The following is a 21,642-nucleotide window of genomic DNA, read 5'->3' as shown; positions in this document are numbered from 1 at the left end:
ATGAGAAGCTGCAAAGTTCAGGGAAAAAACACTAAAATGAAAGGCAACCAGCTAAGCTGTTTTAAGATAGGGAAATAGCTAGCCTAAACTAGCTGAGCTCCTCTGACCTTCTTGGGTGTTGTTCAAATAAGGAAATCACATAAGTCACAGTCCCAGATCTTCATATACAATGTTCTGATAACCTCAGAAGGTTAATATTAACTATACTAAGGAATAGTTTTGACTTTGCACTTGCATAATTCAGCAGAGTCATAGATGGAACATCTGTCAAAGTAATTGCATAACAAAGTAGATGCAAGAGCTCATGCAACAAAGGAAGATTTTGAAACAGGAAAAGCATCACTAGAATATGCACTAGTTAATACAGTTGTTTCAACAGAAAAACTTCTTCTAGATGTCTGAAGTTCAAAGAATATTTTTAAAACCCTAGAAACAGATTAAAATGTCCTGTATAAAATGGCATGGTTCTGCGCTAAATATTAGAAAGCTGGCTCACCAAAGCTAAAAAGAGTTTCCAAGTAAAATAAGTTACTGCAAGCCTCTCACAGCAAAAGCAATCAAAGAAGGAATAAAATAAGAAAAAAAGAAAAAAAAGGAAATTGGAATTTTCTTACATGTTAGTTTTTGCAGCATATCACCACCTTTTAAACAGGCAAAAAGTTAGAGGTATATCTTCTTAAAATGGAATAAAAATCTCCTCAGCCTCTTGCATTGTATTTACAGGCGTAAGGTGATAATCAAGAGACGTTTAAAAGAACGCACCCACCTCTTTCTCCATCCCTTTGGAAGGGATTTTATGGCTTAGAAAAACATCTGGAGAAAATCAAGTGCATAAACATTTGTACTTGCATCTCTGCCCCCCTCCCCCCCCCCTCCCCCCCCCAAACACTGTTTCTTTAAAAATGAAATCTGGGTTTCAAAAAGGGGAAAAGCAAGTGAATGCAGGCCTAAACCTTGGGCTCCCTTAACTACTCTCTACCTCCTTTCACATTTCTTTGAAGAGAAGAACAATGATAGCAGGTGATAAGAACCTCACAGCACCAAAGAGCAGTGAGAACTCTATCAAAATGCATGCCCTCTGGCCTTTTCCATATTCCCAGGGGCTAGAAGACTTGAATGAAAAATACGTTGAAGGGTTCTGTGTTGTTACATTCCCTTGTTTCTGTGAGAGAGGATGATCCACTTAAGAAGCACCCAAAACATCAGACTACTAATGTCTTCTCAACACTGCGAATCTTGGCCATCCATCAAGGAATTATCGAAGACAGGTTTATGAACAAGTCAGATTACAGACCCAGTATCATTTATGAGTTAGGGAAGGCATACAGATATTTCATGCATGTCAGACAAAAAGAACATACGATTTCCTGTCATGATCATTTATGAGGGCCTGACCTCAATGTAACCACTCTTTACAGTGCCTATGACTTGTTTTCTTTGGTAATTTCTGTGAATTAGCTTTTTTGCTTAGCTGCGTTGACTAACTTTATAATATATAAAAGCCTTTTCACAAATTAACAGAACAACTGTGCTTTTTGCTTTTTTTTTTTTTTCTTCCCTTTTCCCTGTGTTTTGATACGATTTCGTAGTGAAGACAACTTTACATAAACTATTTTCCACTCCACTGAATATTATGTCATTGTACATGAATATATTTCTTGGTCAATGCTAAGGCAAAATGCTGCTGCAAATGCTGTATTTTCACAGATGCTATTCTTTGACTTTTTAATAGATTCATTCTATGCATAGTATCAATACCAAGTGTTGCTGGTGGACTTGTATTAAGCTGCCAGCATAATTTCATCAGTTGTCCTCAGAATTTTCATCTGCGAGTCAAAGGGAAAAAGAGATCACTATTCCTCTGTATTTCAAGGCAGTGAATCAATCGAGATTGAGGGAGAAGTTTCAGTGACTTGAAAACCTCCAGCCAGGGACTCAGTAACAGAAGAAGAAAGTTTGAAGCTTAGAAGTAGAAAGCCAAAAAACAAACAAAAAAAGCCACTGAAATAACACCAGGACACAACAGCAAAAACCAGAGCCAACAATAAAGGACAATTCAGAGCCAGCTATGGATGTGGGTTAAGCAGTGATAAGTAAATGTTAACTCCAGCAAAAGTATTGCACCTGCAGGTTTCTGGTAGCATATGAGAAATCCATATGACTGTGATTTTGACGGTGCAGGAGATGACAGACAGCATGACTTGTGCAAATTCAGACTCCTTTTAAGGATCATTTGGCTCACTTTGGGACATTCTGTTCCCTTTTACATTAGCTTAAATCTAAATTTTGAGTAATTGACTCCAAGGTTATACTCTTCTGAAGGAGCCTTAAGATCAGTGCTGCCCAGACTTGTTTCTGGAGAAGACCCAAGAATACAAGCAATAAATACATATTTTATTCTAGCTCTTTGTGTTGGGAGCAATTAAACAAAGTGAATTAAATCCAAATGCAGTGACTTTGATTCCTCATAAACATATCCACACAAAGTTTTTTTTTCCTTGGCTTTTAAAAATTTTTGATTATTGACATATTTCTGTCTGAATACATCAATTTTGTACCTGCCTCATTACATACCATGTAAGTATACCTTCTAGACATTATGAGTCACCTTAGCCTTTTTAGGGTTTCTGAAACATCTCGTAAGATTTTTATCTGTTTTTATAAAGATATCCATTATTTCAGAAAGACTGAACTTCTGAGATATAGGTTTTGTCACTTTCTGGAAATAACAAACCCATAAAACCATTTTAAAGCTATGCTCTAACTGTTCTGAGTCACTGCCAAATATGAGATAGCAAAGAACACATGTATTGCCTTTAATCATCTAGTCTGTATCACTATATGATAAAGTCATGCAAACTAAGGATAAATTCAGGGGCAGTTCTCTCAAAATACCTATTTACCCACCAAGATAGTCTGTTACATTAAAACAGCAGTGCCAAAGCGGTTCTCTTAACACAGCACCATGGCAGGAACAAAGACCCTAGAAAGGGACACTGCTGAATTCCTGTTCCATTTTCCTTGAAATGGACACCTACTCATTTAATTCAGAACAAGAAGGGAGCAAGACACAATGTTTTTTGTAGGAGAGTTCTACGACAAAACTTTGAATCCACAGAGACCACAAAGACAACAGATTCTTGCATATTAATGTCAAATCATCCATGCCAAAACATGGGCTAAATAGCAAGGAATGCAGACCTTCAGCAGCTTTTATCCCGTGAAATTCAATGGTTTCTGTGAACCAAGTGAAAATGTGGCCCTGCATGAGGATTGTAGCCTAGATTACACAGGCAGGAAAGAGATGCAGATGCCACAGAGTAGCCTGAATACATTCGATCACACCTGTTCTTGAACATGTAATCATGTGTGGTTTATTCTAGCAGCTGATCACTGCAGAAAGCATGTGGCCTATCAGGAAAGGGTCTTTAGCCACCATCTTTAAAAAGACTTTCAAGACATGGGTTACAGGAGATAAGCTAGTCTAATTACAGACATGAGAGTTCAGAAGAACCAGTAAAACGTATTACTAAAGCCTCCCATACACCCAAAGTTTGGGACATAGCTATTTTTCATCCTTACTTTGCTTTTCAGTAGCGAAGCTCCACCTCAAAACAAAACAAAAATCCCGCCCACAACCAAGCAGTGAAAAGAAACACATTCACATAAAGTATCCCATCTTCATAAGACCAACCAAGAAATCCTAGGAAAGGATGCAACTTAGAGGTCTACTGAGGCTAAGTCAATTTGCATAGAATTACCTATAACGCTATTATTTTATTTCTTAGCAATATTTGGTTTATTCATTTCTGAAGCAGGCGGTAGCTCTGAGGTGTTTGCTAATGTGAAGATCAATTTGAAATTTCTACTATGGTGCTGCAGGGAAACCAGTATGGTTGCTGCACTGGCTTGAGATGGAAGGGATGTTCAGTCATTAGTAGTAAATATGCATACCAGATAGGTCGTTCCTGGCACAGAGGCAATGTATCATCATCCTGACTTAGTGCATTGGAAATTTCAGCTTTTACACTTGAAGGTCTCCATCATCTCAGTTCATATTATCTAGCACTGAAATGATCACATCTAATTAATGTTGGAGCTGCAGAGCACCTGAACAACCTGCATGTCAGGTGAACATATTTTTATGTCGCTTTTAAAGCTATTATTCTCGGAACACTGTATTGATGTGCAGGGTTTAGGTTTCCTGCCATAGAGAACAAATTGTGACTAGGACTTCAGAGTCAACGTCACTTATCAGCTGAGCATGAATCCTAAATGCAGTGACATTGCCAAAGAGCTAATCTGCTCCCAAAGTGCCTAAAGAAAGTGAATATCAACACTGAACAAAGAATTTCTGTTAGTGCTGCTTTAGGGTGATTAGTATTGGAATACAGTTTCATTTTAATATCCACAGTCAAGAAAGGCTATTAATAAATTAGAGATGAGAAAAGTCTTAAGAATAACGAAAAATTGGAGGATACATATTTTTTTAGTAATCACTCACGCAGCTGAACCTGCAGATTTAAACAAGTGGATGTTAAGATGTAAACTATGATTGCAGTCTGTGAAGACGTAAATGAGGGAACAAAGTCTGATAACACGTCTTCAAATGCTGAAGAATGAAGTCCAAGTTTCTGGTAACTAACAATCAAACATGAGTAGAAAAATGCTAGAAATTAAGAAGTAACTCTCAAATAGAATTACCAGCACATAAGATGCAAGGCTGAAATTTTAGTCCTAACGGCCTCACCTGAGTCTCAAAAACAAAGATCTAGTACACTAGAACTGGTACACTTAGTTTTGTATATGGAATAACAGTATGAGACAAGAAATTTGCAATAGAAGCTTTTTCATCCTCAAGCTCATAGAAGAACGCCAGCCTTCATTTGCAGAGTACCCTTCATCATCTCAAGATCCCTTCATTTCCCCCCATTTATTGTTCTTAACCATTAAAAAGCCCTATAAGCTGAGTGCCCCTGTTAATTAGAGGAATAGATCAGGATAAAGTTCCCTCTTCCTCTTTCCATCCTGCATCCAAAATTAGCACACATGCTTTGGACATGAGGGCAGATTCCTGTCATTACTGTCTTCTCTATAGCAGAGATGGAAATGAAGCTGCTCTGCCAGTAAGATGGGAAGCGTGAGATGGAGACATAGGGATGTTTAACCCATTCGCTCCCACCACCTAGGACTACCCTAATTTTCAGAGCCAAGGCCCAAACACTGCAGTGTCACCCTTGTCATTGTGGAGGCCTGGATGCCCTTGTTCTGAGTTTGCATACAATGCCTTAGTTGGCCCAGAGAGGACACAGCTGTATAACGTGTCACTGTTCCCTCAGCAGCTTGAATCGAAACTTCAACAGGACAAGATGACTGACATACTGTACCACAGCAGCAACTACTAATAAAATAAGAATTCAGAGGATAATGCTTTGATATCTAACATCTTGCCCTTAGGGGAACAAAAACAAGTTATCCTGTACACACAAAATCTACTTCGGTATTTTCTGATTTTTGTTGTTATCTGTGAAACATAGGCAATCTAATCTACATAAGATGTGGGTTTTAGGCCCACCTCTTCTTCCATTAGAACAGTATTATTTAGTAGGAAACTCCATACAAAGGAGCCTGAGAAGGAAGGATGTGCTTTCTGAAAAGGCACTTGTATTCAGGGAATAAGAGAATCCTAAAGCACAAGCTTTGGCTTCTGGTATTTCTGTATTTTAAAAACACAACTTTATTATGGGCGCACGCAAACAAGTATCCTTGCCACATCTGCCCTAAGATTATTTACAGTATTTTATCTGCTTTGTGAGGAAGTCTGCAATGAAAGTAACCATACAGTGAGTTGGAAATGTGACTTCCATCAATCTACAGTACATGCAAATGCTTAACTTCCCATCAATTTCCAAATGAATGAGGTTCATTGTATTGAAAAATAAAAACAGCTCAGCCTTTGGCTTCCTTCAAGATAATTCTTACATTAACTTCCTCAATGGTTTCTTACAAACTTTGAAAAAATTAGATGAAAAGCATTCAAGGAACACAGACAATATCCATTCGTCCTTTACTCATTTCCACCCACGCTTATGGCCAACAAGCCAGAGAGGCATTTAAAGTAAATACACATTCAAACATCAGCACAACACCCCACAAGGAGAAGAGAAGGCACTGGTGGTAAAACCTTACTGAGATGCACTGCCAAATAAAAAGATCTACACAAAGATCAAAATCGCACTTTCACTGTGTTCAGCCTTCATAATACATCGGTAGCTTTGTCTCTTCCGCTAAGATTTTCATACTTGTTATTCCTGAAGAGAACCATTTAATTAAACTCGGAGACTGACTGAAGAAGGTTTTTTGCTAAAATTTGAATTTAATTTTGTTTTGCATCCATTGTCAACAAACATAACTTGTCGAGCTATTGGTGATAGTCAAAGTTTCACAGTGTTTAAGCAAAGCAAAATGAAGTTTAACTACACACATATTGACACTGCAATCAGCCAGGATATATGATTGGAGCACAGTCATGTATGTGCTAGCCCTAATCAAACCAACTTAATCGGCAGAAGGGAAGACACTAGTACAGGCTTAATGTAAGCTTAGGATAAGCAGTAACAGGGGTGGTAAGCTTGTAAAGCCATATCTTTTGTACACCTTTGTGACTCTTTGTCAGAGAAATTATTTTGCAGTTCCTGAGTCCTTAGGAAGGACCTGGGCTTTGTGCAATCAGTTGGGCATCAGGAAGAAAGAGAGGTAATTAATATCAGCTGGCAAGATGTTCTTGCTGAATGGGTTGGGAAGACTGCATTCAATACTTAGTTGCTAACATGTGCTTTACATCAGAACAAACCAGATGATGCAGGAGTCAGGTGTTTAGCTCAGCATTATAGCTCCTCACACTGGGAATTTTCACCTGGTCTGGTGTCAGATTTAATTCCTTTGTGTTCATCAGATTGAACAATGTATGCAATTACATTCAATTTTTATTCCATGCTGAATAAGTGCACCACATTTACTTAAGATATACTGGAGGAAAAACCTTCATGTTAAGAGACTAAGGAAATGGAGTGGATGCTTTAACAGTGCCAACATCTGGGACATTACTATTTTAATATTTACTTTCTCTGAAGTGTTTTATTTTAAGAGTGTAATTCATTCTCACCTCTAGAAAAAGCAACATGATGTAGCAAATCATTTTTACAGATTCATCACTAAACATGTACTTCAGAATAGTAAATGACATTCAGAAATGAGCCTGGCCCCAGTGGTGGTCAAGAGCAGATGGGATGGTAACAGATTCTACCTATAATGTCACAACATGAAATGGAAAAGTAAATACGTATGAAAAAAACTATAAGGTATCAGTGATAGCATCCAGTGATTTCCATTGCTGCCATGCTGAGAAAGAACAAGCCATAAAGCTCTTGAAGTTTCAGTTTCAAAGGTAAAATGTAAAGAACCTAATTTAAAACTTCCAGCTCACTGAAAATTAACCAAACTCCAGCAGGAAGAAGCAAAAACAGGTTATCTCCCCCAGATGCAAGCATTCGGCTTGGCCTTGGGAATTTGGCAGCTAAACCCTAAGATCCAGACAGTCTATTCAGTTCCGACTTTTGACTCATCTGCAGACTCATTCTCTTCCACTGCAATGATGACATGCTCACTTCATATAACCAAAAGTTTATTTCTTATAACCCTGCACGAGCAATAGCTGTTCATAATAGCTGCAACTGATTTGGATGATCTGGCTCAAAGGGAGTTTGTGAGATATATAACACAATAGCCAAGACCTTAGTTGGGTAGATTGCTCAAATTACCACAGTGCTGGGCAGTGGCCACCTCAAGTCAAATTGGAAGAATATCCAACTCATTCCTAATTCAGAAAAAAAATATATAAATAAATAATAATAAAAAAAATTGTCTTTAGTCCATATGGAAATACAACTATGAATCAATTCCATGAACAGTGAGCAAGTGAGCAGGGACACCTCCTGCAGAGAGCCCTTACATTTCGATGTGCAGAAACTCCTTGCTTCTACACATCCTTGGTAAGCAACTAATAGCTTACTAAACTTTGTAATCCAAGATATAATCTTAGCAGAGCTCAACTGTACATATACTGTCCTTTAGTCATAAATCACTGAACAAGACCAGGACTAGGTGCAACTGAATCCACTCCTAAGTTCCCTACCTCTTCAGTTCAAGTTGTTTAGAAAGCAGAGCTTGCTCTAGACCTTATGGCTCAGTGCGAGTGTCTCCTGGATACACATGTTTAACCCTATCCTCTAAATAGTAAATAACCAAACATACCTTGTCATTTCTAATCCTGTTAAGTAACTATCTTATTTATGATTAAGCTGTGTTAGATCAATATTTTATATCAATAAATATATTGCTGCTTCTGTCTTATGAGTGAAGCATATAATTCTATTTACTACAACTGCTCATGATTTTCTTTCTTTAAAGTAAAACCATTAAAGTAACTTACAGAAAGCACTAAAATAAGCACAATATATATGGACAGTGTCTTTCTAGCCTTTCCAAAACATATTAGGGGGCAGCAAGTTGCGACCACAGAATAAAAATGAAAGAAGTTTCATAAAGCCTTTCCATCAAAATTTCCTTTAAGTGCAGCAGCAGAGCTAGGAACGTCTCAGGTTTCATTGAGGAAATACAGCTAGTCCCCCTCCAGCATTTTTTTTTTTTAAAGAAAAAAAGTTAAGCAGCTTAATTTCTTCTTTGTATGTCATTCAGCCTTTAAATGCATGCCTAACTCCATGATATATCAACCCACTCTATCTATTCTCAAGTCACGTATCACTCATTCCTCCAATGTTTCCTATGGTTTTCAATAGTTTCATTTCATATTGAACGGCACCATTCCACCCATCATCAACACAGGACAGCATGGTTTTCACTAAACAGTTGCAACAGGATTTCTCTCTAATTTCCACAATTCTGCTCCACTGGAAATGACACAATGCTAAATATATAATAATAAAGCAGGAAGCTTTATTTATATATAAAGGTGATTTACAACTCTTCTACCAACAGTATTCTTCCATCTTATTAGCCTCATCTTACATTAAGATACTACCTACCCTTAAAAAAAGATAACTGAATCTTGTCCTGAGAAGTAACTTTCAAGTTACAGCTAAAGCTTTATAGGCAGAGAGAAATTGCCATTCCATCACAGACTTACCTCTCCATGAGGAAATAATAAGTCCCACAGTTAGTTTTTATTCCCAAGAGATGGAGGACATCATACTGCACCCTCTCACTCCCTATTCCAAGTGTCTCACAGAAAACTTCCAAGTACAAGTTTACATATTCTTTTTTACCCTGGCAAATGTAACACAATGGAAAGAGCAAGACAGGAGAGCAGCAAGGTCCTAGACCACAGTAAGTGTGGAACCACTTAGACACAACAACAGCGAGCAAATAAAATAAAGGAAGACTGCTTACCTTCAGAAGTTCCATAACATCATCCTCAGGTTAGTAGGGAACTCCAGATGATAAACCCTCACCTCCTCTGCCAACCCTTAAATGGAATCTGGGAAGGGGTGGATCCTTGCTCACACCCTTCCGGTCTCTCAGGTGCACTGCATGCAGCTGAGCTCCCGTGGATTGGCCCTGCCTTCCCACTTGGTGATCAATCACAGGTTCAAACCATGACTCAGCATTTCCACTACAGCAATGATTGCTCTTCTCATGTTACACAATTTGTGGAATAATTCTTTTCCATATACAAATTTTGTAGAGAAAACTGCAAAGGTGTTCATCATCATTTTACTAAGAACAGCAGCCATATCTTTTTCACTGCAAACTGCAAAACTGTCACGTTAGAAATATAAACTGGAATGGACAGAGCCTTGAGTCAAATGAAATATGATACAAGTATTTTTCTTCATAAGATTCAGTAAGACTGAATTTATAATATAATTTTACAAAATGCAATTTATTTCTTTATTAGGCAAATGAAACACACCTTGTTTAGAAGCATTCAAGCATATATAGTTAATCCCTGTCTTAACTGGTTTTATTGTCTGTAGTATTTACCATTGTTTGAGTAGGTTTTGGTTTTGGGTAGGTTTGGTTTGGGTAGGAAAACTCCAATAGGTTTTATTTTTTCTCTTCTTTATTTTAGTCTCAGTAAAGTAAAAAATGACAGGTAATAACGTAATGTGTGGTAGAAGGAGAAATGCTGACAGATATTGTGTTACTTTGCTTCAATTAGGCTCTAATTACTTCTTCTCTTCAATTAGAAAAATCACATGAACCAATTATACCAGATAATGTGTGCTTATCCTATTCAAACTGCACAATGGGTAAGGTCTATTCACATTGATTATCTTCAATTTATGCTTTTAGCCTTTTTTTTTTTTTCCTTCTGTCTGCATGGCCCATTACAGTTTTAAAGTGGAAGCTCTTAAGCAGTTCACAGTATTATGATATCATTCATAACAATTGTTATGTTTTGATGGTGGAATAATTTTGATGCCTTGAATGCAGAGGGGAAAAATCTCTTTGGATTGAATGTATTCCAATTTTGCTATTTTTGTTAACAATATTCCCATAGTTTTTTAAATAAATATGATACAAGGTGGTCTACCATTAATGGACAACTGACTAAACAGTTGGTTCTGTGAGAATAAAGATGGATTTCAAAACCAAACATATGGTATAGAATACAAGAACTCTCTTATTGTCAGCCCAGAGGTATAAATCCTAAAATCCCCACCAGATCTCATTCATGAATGATCTGAAGAGCAAAAGGCAATCAGCAGAAGGAAAATAACAACTATAAAACCTGAAAGTGGAAAAAACGTAAGAATGTTTTCCTGCAAAATAAATGAGGAAAAAACGTGACGTAAATCTGCACCAGCCATAAATACATTTGGATGAAGAGAAAATACTAAGAAACAAAGCTGAATACCAGAGGCAACTTGGAGAACCTCAGGATTTAAAGGATTCCAAACAGCTAAGGACTTAACTCCTTTTAATGCTCCAAAGATTAAAATACAGAATACACCTTTTGCTCTACAGCAGCATCTAGAGATGGCGAAACACCAGGTAATCATCAGCTGACTCCAAATGACACTCATCTCAATCAGTGCAAATCTTTCATTCTTAAATAACACAAACTACACTCCCACTGGATTGCTCAGATAGAATTTACAGAAAGAGGAGTTGATTTCCTGGGGAATTGAGTTGAAAGACAGACAGAGAGAACAAAAACAAACAAAAATACAGCACGAGGCTCTCAAAACAAGTGTTATTTTTTCATCAGAAAGAAAAAGCAAAACAAAGCAACAGCAAAGACAACAAAAAAAACCACCAGAACTGCAAAAACCATCCCACCCCTTGAGTGTTCTGTCATCCTAGAAGAGATTTCCACTGACCACCAGATGCACAGCTGTCTCTCCATAATGCACAAACTGCAAGACAAAACAAGCCTCCTCCTGAGTGAAGGAAATCACCATAGATGCTACTGTTTAAAATGTGAAAAGGATTATTTCACAGTGTTCTTCATCTAATATATATTATGTGCCACTGCACAGCCCAGCCGCTCAGTACAAGGTAAAACTACAATTGCTTTTAGTTGCCTTTTATCCATACCACTCTGAATGCCTTTGCATTATCAGCGTACATTTCTTTTCTTAATGTTCGAAGTATACATCAGTTTAAGCTCTTTTTAGCCTACCACATTCTATTTTAAAATTCACCAGAACTTAATGGTTTGTTTTATTTTATTCATTTGGCCTCAATTTTTAAAGGAAATTCTTTCACTATTAACAACCTTTCCTGCCCTACTATTTAGCCACCCTAAATGTTTTCTATCCTTTTACATGCAAGTATTATGCATTGGCCCTGTGCTTCCAGTACAGTTATTAAGCAGCATCTAAGCTTCATGCAAGGATTTAATTCTCTTGGCTGTCCCTTTTAGGTTTTTTTTAATGAGCTTCCTCATTTTCACATAAATCTTCTTTTTCAAAGGGAAGCACAACTGTAATTTATTTATTTATTTATTTATTTGACTCTTTGCTCCTGTGGGAATACTGACCCTGTGTATGTTGTGACAACTTTATCTAGTAGCTATCCATACAAGACTTTGAACTAGTTTAGAAACCCTGCTCAAGTCCTAGTCAAGAGTGCACTACCTACTCTGGGATTGCTAACTGGTTAGTTTTGACAGTCAAAAAGTTTATGGTATTCTTCTGCAGGCATTTCATCCAGAATTTAAGAGAATGGAAATTTGCATTATCATTGTATTTCCCATCCTCAGCAGTTGCCTGATTTACAGGGATTTAGAACAATAATTGTTTTTAATGTTCACATCCTTCAAAAGTATTAACAGGGGGATTTGAATATGAAGGAGCCTACTTCCTCAGGAAATGTTATTTTAACTGGCAAAGTAAAAGAGCAGAAGCTAGACATTTATGGAGTTCACATTAAATATAACATTGATGTATTCAATATACAGGTCATCAATCCCTCCTGATAAACACTGGAGCGGAGTCAGTAGGGCTTCTAAGTTAAGTGGGAAAAAAATCTAGAAGAATTTCTGCATACTTACAGTGACTGCCAGTAAAGCAGCTTAGCCTAAGTGCTTAGCTTCTTGATGGCTACACTTAGTGAGATGAATCCCATTCTAAAAGTTTTCTATTATGTTAAAAATAAAGCATGAATTAAGTATCAAATACTCTGTTAAATAAACTAAATTGTGATGGTACAGAAATTAAGATACTTAAACTAGTTTTCAGTCAAGTACATGTGCAATTATGCCTTTGATATGCAAGTATGACAAATACGAACACACATTAAGTATAAATCTGAACTCATTTTTACATGTGGCATGAACGTATTCCCTACAAAGAAGGCTGCCCAAGAATACTAAAAATCACACTGTGCATCATAGGGTGGAAGCTAAAGAGTTAAAAAAAGAAACAAGAAAAAACAAAAACAAAAAACAAAAAGGACACATTATTTTCTGGAATATTACGAAATGCGTGTTTGTCAATATGTAATTCCTAAGAACTTTTTACCTACAACAGGTGCAATCATTTTACAGCTAGCTGTAACTAAGGGATATGAATGACTGATGTATTTGAGACACCCCCCTATTATAATGCCATAGCATTCCCTACAGAGTTGTAGTTGTAGATAAGACAAGCCTGTAACAGTAATTAAATTAAATAATAAAAAAAATATAATAATAAAATAATAAACTGTGGATGGGCTAACAAGATTCTCTGTGATCAAAATGTTCTGTAAAACTCAGAGTTTGGATTTTCTCCCCTCCCTCCATCCCACATGTTTCTGAAGGCCAGATCTAGGTCCCATCGAAGTCAAGGTATCTCATGATCACCTGCCAGGTGGGAAAAGAGCCAAGTGAAGGAGAATTTCCTCACAAAAATTGTGCAGTGGCAGGGATTTTTAAAAGTTAAAATATCAGATGCCAAGAGACTTCTAGTCCATCTGCCAGATCAAAGACTGGAACATGTTTAAACAAGAACTGAAACTCTTGGAAGCTGATGTGAGCAGCACATATTCCCCTTCAAAATCTTCCTACCATCACTCAAAATTCAGTAAACTTCACAGTCTTTCTGAAATTCAAGAACACTTTCTGAGTCACAAGAAGTGACAGAGAAACAGAAGCTAAATTTTTTAAATGCTTTTTGCACTCAAGAAAAAAAAAAAATCAAACAGATTTGAAGACTAGATTTCCATTTCTCAATGGCTCACACCTCTTCTTCATTTCAAGGACATTGAACATGGCAGCTCTTGCCAATTTGATTAGAGTGACTATAAAGTCTTTATAACCGCACAGTGAATCAATCCAGTTGTCCCAGTTCATTTTACTAAGAATCAGTTTCTATAAACTGCATAGAAAGAGTCAACTGGACAAACTAGTTGTTTTTGTCTGAACTTGGATTCTTCAGTTGGAGGAATGGCAGGGAAGGTGACTGTTTTAAATAGAAAGGGCACTATAACATCAAACTGGTAGACGTATTTTCATCGTCTAATAAAAATAAACCACCAAGAAATAAAAGCTTGCTGTTCCTGTCACTATACTGGCTTCTATGCAGAAGTAGAAATAGCAGTACCAAAACCAGTAGTTCTGTGAGTAGGTTATCTTATTGCTTAAGAAAATAAAATCTTTCTGTCCAACGCAATGCACTCCAGCAGTGGAGAGATCATACAAGAAGGGCTGCTACTGAGTTCAGATATGCTCTTACCTTAATAGAACTGCATCTTCTTTTTGTATCTCTTCAGCACTATTATGTGCTTTCCAGCTGGTAAGAAAAAGAAGGAATAAAATTAGATCTTGCATATACTTGCAATTATTTGGGAGCAGTAATAAAAACAAGGTCAGAGAGATGAGGTAGCAAATTGGAAAAGTAGTAGATTTTCCACGCAAAAAGAAAAAAAAGGGGGGGAGAAGAAAACTCAGGTTTTAAAATGTATGTGTGCAAATTCATTGTCTCTTGGGTTTTCATAACAGTTTAGAAGTGAAACACAGCTTATGAGCAAGAAGCATTCTCATGGTTGACTTAAGCTACTGTAAATTGCACTGCATTTACTACCTATAAATACTACTTAAAAAGAAACAATTACAAACTGTAAGTAAATGCTTTTAGTTGAAACATTACTTCTTATAAAAGACAGGATATCTTTATCATTCAAATGACTCCAAGTTTCTGAAATAGATTAAAAGAAAGACAGAACTGAAATATTTTACCCATGATGAGAATTCAAGTCAGTCTCTTTCTATATGTTACCCGTTCTTAATAACGGTACCAGAACTTTTGTATATAAATGCAAACAAATACATGCAGATGTCAATAGGGATCAAACAACACAGCAGGGAAACAAACACCCAGAGGAAGCTCAAGAGATCAGACTGTCAAAACAATTCACTAATTTCAAATATGAACAATAAAGACGAGGGGTTAAAATTACAACCTCACTGAAAACTTAGTTTTGCTATAAAATCAGATTTGAAATGGATTACTTGAAATCAGTTCTAGCACTAGAATGAAAAGCAGGTATATGCAACTCAGTGGGAGAAAATTAGGATTTTTCTGGGTTGATTACTGCAGTAATCATTTAATCTAGTGAAGGAGCAGATTTGCTTAAGGGATTTATGTTTAACAATTATAATTATGGAACTGTATCTGTGATGAATACTCTGTGCTGGGAATACAATAATATTGTACTTTTAAACTTTGAAATAATTCCTGGGCATATTTAGCTCATTTTTTTTCTGGCAACTCACCCATTTTATGAATCAGCAGAAGATTTGACAAGATGAGAGAAAAAGGTTTCTTCCTCCCTAGACTTATATATGCTCAATTATGCCCATTGTTAGTGCTGTTCTGAACAAGTTACTCACTGTGGCATGTGCTCTCTAGAACATTTTAAATGATTTTATGTGTTCTGCAGGTAACACTTAAAAAAAAAGATTAAGAACAGCTTCAGAGCTTCAGAAATTTGGTGCAGCTCCAAATATGTCATATTAATTTCCTCTTTTTTCATATTTTCATAAGCTTAAAACATCTACATATTCCTTATTTGTATGTAAATTTATATATATTTATATCTCAGACAAGTAAAGGAAACAGAGATTTGGATCTCTGCCCTTCATTTCTGGAAAGGTTAAGGGCTTCCCTGTTCTAGTCTCCTTCTTCTCCAAGAGGGCAGCACTGGAAATAAACCAGTATAATCCTCTTTGTCTCCAATCAGTCCTGATTTTTCTCTCTTTTCCACAAAGAAGAGGGAGCAGAATCTAAAGGCCTTGCTGGTGGTACCTTCCTTCATTCCTTTCCATGCACATCCCAGCAACAGATGGGCTGCTCAGCTGGGTTACTGTCCTTTGTGTCTCAATTATTCTCCTCTCTTATCCTCCAAAAAGCAGCTGAAAGTTAAATATAGGGAAGAGGAAATATACTACTGGTAGAAGTTGAAAGGAAATGACACTCTTTCATAATTATACCTGTTCTAATGAATTAAAGCAGGTGCCATTGCAACATGCCACTTACTTGCCTTTAGGGTTCCCATCTAATGTATTATTGGTGCCTTTCAAAACAAACAAACAAAAAAACCCACCAAAACAACAACAACAACAAAACCCCCCAAGAAAAATAATAAAGATGCAGACTTTACAGACTTTAAATTCCTTAAATAACTTTTCAATTTCTGGGCACTTAGCCCAACAAGTCCTTACTGCTATTGTAATGCAAGTAATAAATAATTATCTTCCCTCTCCACTGACTAAGAAAATGATTGTTCCAATTTCACAGTTGGGGGGTGGGGAAACAAAACAGTGACTTTTCACATTCCCTGAGCTTGTCAAGGTCTCTTCTTTTTAAGGCATCAGTTGAATCTCCTATTTCCTACAGAAATCAAGCATTCTATAGATGGAAGCCAGTCAGCACTGGAAAAAAAGACAGGGAGAGTTGCTCTTCTTAGGTGCTGCGTGGCTGGGTCAGCATGCACATGGAGGGCTTTTGCAAGTTTGTACATCCAATGCCTGGAGCAGGGATGCCTCATAGAAGGAAGATAGAAAACCCATGACAGAGAATTAGACAGGCGCAGAGGACAATACATAACTCAAAGTAATGCTGCATGTTCAAGGCTCTTCATTGCAATAGTAAAGGCAGACATGGAACAACCTAGACTTTTTTCCCTGTAAAACAGCAGTCTAAAGTCAACTGCTAATTCAAACAGTTCTGGGTATCTTAGCAGCTGCAAACCAGCACGAGGGAACTAGAGCCAGAAGATAATGCTGAGAAGGAGTTGTTAGTCTATAAGCAGGGTTAAAATACCCTTAAATAATACCTTTCAAAGGCACTTAGTTTATAGAAAATCAAAGTGCAGTTGGAAAAAATTAAATGCATCAGATTTAGTACATAAAAAAAAAAAAAAAAAGGCAAGTCATTAAGGGTATTTTGAGTCCACCTCTTCACTGGAAAAAATAAAAAAGAGACTAACAATAGCACCACTGTGACATATCCCACAGTGACAGAGAAGAACATGCTGGGAACAGCTTGTCTTGGCACATCATGTACAGTAGACAAGGTAACACTGCACACCATGTCCATGACTTTGGCTATGTCTCCAGGAGCCAGCATGCTCCACAGGCTCTTCACTTCTCTCCATCTGGCATTCAACATCGCTTTCCTCTTTCAGCCTGGCATCTGCAATGCAAGCAGCAACACACTGCTGTTCCAAAGTACTGCTCCAAGGTCAGGACAGCAGAAAACAGCTGCACACTCCCTTCCTGCTCCCATCCCTTCCATGCCCACTAAACCCACAGCGTCCTGGTGCCGTTGTACTCCCAGTGGTGTCACTGAACACAGCAAAATAGCCTTGCCCTGCTCATCCGCCTTCCTCATGAACCAGACCTGAGAATATACTAAACCTAGGCATTGTATCTTGAGAAACAGCTTAATGGAAGTTACAAAGGGATGCGAATTAGACTTCATAATAAAGAGACATGTACCAATTCAAGTTTGAGTCCAATTCCCAGAATGGCATTACCTGTGTAGTGTTAACTCTTTATTATTCAAAAGATTGCTAACTGTTCATATCTGCACAAATACATTCATGCTTCATTCATTTCAAGTCAATAATAATGGATTCTTACTATTGATTATACATGAGCCTTTTTGTCCCATCATAATGAAATTTTAATGTTGATGGTCCCCAAACTATTATTTCAACCGAATAACAGTGAGACTTGACAATTACCACGCTCTGTGAATTGCAGGGAGAACTAATAAGGTCATCCTTAATAACTTTTTGTTTACCTGACATTTGGTAATTCTATAGCTATTATGTATTATTTTAAAGTCAGAGGACTGCTTTGCAAAGAAATGTTGTCTCCCCATGGAATAAGATACGATTCCAGCAGGAGGAAGACCTCTTCACGTCTGCTCCCTGACCCACACTCACTGCCACGACCTGAGCCCTGCAGCACAAGAAAAGCATGGCTCTACCACCACAGAGTAAAAAAGTTAACTACAAAATTACAACAAAAACACACCTGTATTGTTTCCAGAATTTTTAGATACTTGTGGTTTTCTTTTGTTTGGTTGTTTTGTTGGTTTTTGTTTTTGTTTTTGTTTCTCCTACAGGAGAAACACTTGTGGGCACAGACCTGTCTGCACAGCCAGGAAAGACACAGTGCCACAGTGCTTAAGGGTCATTCAATCTTGGAAAGAAGATTTCCATGGAAAACACTTTTCTGCTTCTGGTCCCTGTGCTTCCAGCAAGGTGGCTAAAACCAGGAGTGTGGCTATTAACAGTAAATAAATCAGTAAAAGGAAATAAATGGCACTGACTTAGGCATGCAGATGGATCCTGTTGAGAAAGCTGGAAAGACTTGCAAGGGACCTGTGGGTCCCTGTGGCAAATACCCAGAGTCACTCAGGAGACGGCAGAGCTGCTCTCACCAGGGCACAGGCAGGTTCACCTAGCTGTACTTCATCAGTATTTGGGGTCATGTCATGGTTTTGTTGTCAGCTGGACAGCAGGAATCAGAGAACTCTCTTAGTGAACACCATTTCTGAAGCATGAAAGGGAAGAAGCAAAGTACAAGCTATACTAATAAAACAAAAAGATATCCCAGGCCTAGGGTTACTTTTCTGCCTTCAGTGTCATTACTTGCAGTTTCTTGGTTATCCAGCTATTTCCAATACTGCAGTATCACAGATACAACAGGGATACAATTGCTAGGAATAACCATATGCAATTGATACAATCTGCTTCAATTACAGCATTCCCCAGTCATACAGAAATAGTAAGGGCTTGGTTTGACATAACTCAAGGCAGGCAATTTGACATGGTTAAGAATGCATGTGAATAGAGGAGAAACAAGTACCAGAATTCTGTACCTGAACCTGCTGAGCAGTAGCACCTGAACCAACAACATCACTAGTTGTCACTGGTTATGCAAATAGAGAGGCAGGATTTGCATATCCTTCAATTTATTTTTTCACTGCTTTATTTTACTGTCTCCTCTTGAACATTCTTTTCATGACACTGTATTATGCCAGGCAAGGGAGCAGTACCCATTCATTATGCTCTGAAACTCCTACCAAAGAACTTTTTCTCACCTAAAATTTGCAGGAGCTGCTTAGAACAGGGAAAGAACATCTACCCTATACCACTCATCATCTCCAGTGAACAATCTGCCTTCTCTGCAGATCTTTTTCTTATCAAAGACAAGAAGGAAAGCAACAAACCAACCCTTCCTGCACCCTTCCCCATAAAAAGAAAAAAAAAAAAAAAAAAAAAAAAAAAAAGTAACAAGTAAACAACCAAATAGCGACAAATATACATAAAACAGAAATGTTAAATATGTTATGAAACAGCATATCAGTGCTGCCCATACAGAGAATCCTTCAGTTTCAGGAATCAAGTCTCAATCATGTCTCTTTACTTGTATTACATGGAGAATCTTGGATTAAAAAGGTCTTACAGTTAAATTCCCAATTAAAAACCTCCAAGTGATTTTGCACTGAACCTGGAGTAGTGTACAGGGTTAAAAAAAAATAAAAATAAAAATAAAATAAAATAAAAAAAAAAGAATGAGGACCTGAGAAAACAGGATCAAGAATGACAAAGGGAAAGTACATAAGAAAGACTGCTTCAACTTTCTGAAGAAAACTGAGTTCTGTTTTGCTCAGAAAAGGATAAACTGTACAGAGGTTTTACAAAATCTTCCTAAAATTAAACCAAAGTCAATTACAGCTCAGTCTCAAATTGAAACAAAACGTTATTTAGAAGCTATTCTTCCAGCCTTTTTTCCCCCCCCCCTTATCTCAAAAATATCAACAAAATTAGAAATAGCTCTATTCAACTTCAGCCTTGCTCCCAGTGCAATCTAACTGTGAAACCTATTCTGTGCATAAATCATAGCCAAGCCTTTTTGTATTTTCATCATCATGGATAAAAGAATTACAAAAATCCCCATCGTCATGTATTGGTATTCAGATTTCTGAACAATTTTTTTATACCCTAAATAATATCAAAGTGCTATTGCTGCAGGGTTCAGTTTGCTTTTAAAGCTATTTGGGATGAATATTAGAGCTATCGGGGTTTCTTGCAAAAGTACACATATTGAGACCTCATTTATTATACTTGAGTGATCAATATATTAATAAAAGTGAAAGCAGAGAGTTGGTTAATTATTTCCATTAACAAAGCAAATGGAAAGGAAAAGAAAATGCCACCATTCAAACAATACCAATTCTAAATAAGACAGAAAATCACTTTCAGCAGCAGTCATTAAACATCTGGACAAAACTTTCACATGGAGTACACGGCTAAGAAAAAAACAGAACAGCACACCAAATCTACTCTAACTATAATGAGAGTAATGTACCCCAGAAGCAGTCTAATCAATAGCTCAGGTTTTCTGCAAGCATACATTCTACTAAAGCAGAATTCTCCATAATAAATAGATGCTTAATGCATTGCATTAGGGATAAATACAGCCACCTTAATAAACACTCTTATTCCCCCCTTAAAGATAAAATGCAGTAATAAAAAATGCACACATCTAAAACTCAGAGAGTTTCTACCACAGCAGGTGGAGAACAAGTTTCTACCACAGCAATTACTTGAAGGCTCACACATTCCTGCTTCAGATAAAAGATATACATTGGCTTGTTGTGAAAGCAGCTCAAAGTTTCAGCTACGTGAAATAACTACTGTGAAATACAGTAAACTGTAAAAGTTATGGCATAATCTTAGACTGCAAGAGAATTCCAATCTGCCAAATAGATCTGAACCACCACTGCCTGTCCTGTGTCTGATCACACCGCTCTGCCTCACTGCTCTGCATCCTGGACCTAAGCTCTCCTAACCAGTTTTGAGCTCAGTTTTACAAACACGGAGAAAGATCCATTTGCATTTGAACATCCACATTCAGATCTCACGAGTGAACAAAATTGATGCCATCTCCTGTTTTTTTAGAGAGCTGTAAATATTTACATGCCTATCATAAATGTGATTACTTGAACCCGGCTTTAGCATTCCCCTCCCACCTGGAGGGCCCAGCACCACTTGTTACCAATGAGTTTTAGGAAAGGATTTGGGTCTCTCTTGCATTTTCTGGGCATTTTTCTGCTCTGCTGATCTTTCAGAACACCTCTCCCTCTGACTGTTTTTTGGCAGAAAGTCATCTCTGACCTCTTTCCTGTGTTCCTCCAAAACCCTCTGCTGTTGTATCACTGCTGCACCCTCTGATGCCTTATCAACAGCTCTAGAGTTAATGACACACCTCAGCAGAAACAGCCTCACAGCCATTATCAAATGCATCAATATTGCGGTATATAATAAATCCTGAGTTCCATTGGAGCACTATTTGTTCACAACAATTCATTTTCCAACTGCACCTTCCCGACCTTGAAATCAGAAGCACAAACAGTTCCCCCTCAAACAGCTCTTGCATGGATGTTTCTTGGACCAGCACTTGCCTTGCACAGCAGAACAAGCTTTACAATCTCTCCTGGCATGCACCCATGGTACGCCAGGAACTATAACATAATTATTTTTCCTGTAATTTGTTCTATTCACTGCATTTTTAGTTCTTAGCCCAAAGAAAATAAGTGCCTGTCTGTTGGACTA

The 21,642-nt window shown here is 37.4% G+C and overlaps 1 long non-coding RNA gene across 1 annotated transcript in view; it reads right to left on the bottom strand.

Moving 5' to 3' along the window:
* The window catches only part of LOC140252969 (uncharacterized), a 210,112-nt gene extending 200,610 nt beyond the window's left edge, over positions 1–9,502 (bottom strand). The window contains exon 1 of the long non-coding RNA XR_011903748.1: positions 9,469–9,502. This is a non-coding gene — a long non-coding RNA (uncharacterized lncRNA). The remainder of the gene's footprint in view (positions 1–9,468) is intronic.
* Between the last annotated feature and the right edge of the window lie 12,140 nt (positions 9,503–21,642).

This window comes from Excalfactoria chinensis, chromosome 5 (assembly GCF_039878825.1).
Source record: "Excalfactoria chinensis isolate bCotChi1 chromosome 5, bCotChi1.hap2, whole genome shotgun sequence".
Taxonomy (NCBI): domain Eukaryota; kingdom Metazoa; phylum Chordata; class Aves; order Galliformes; family Phasianidae; genus Excalfactoria; species Excalfactoria chinensis.
This window is presented reverse-complemented; position numbering and strand designations above follow the sequence as displayed.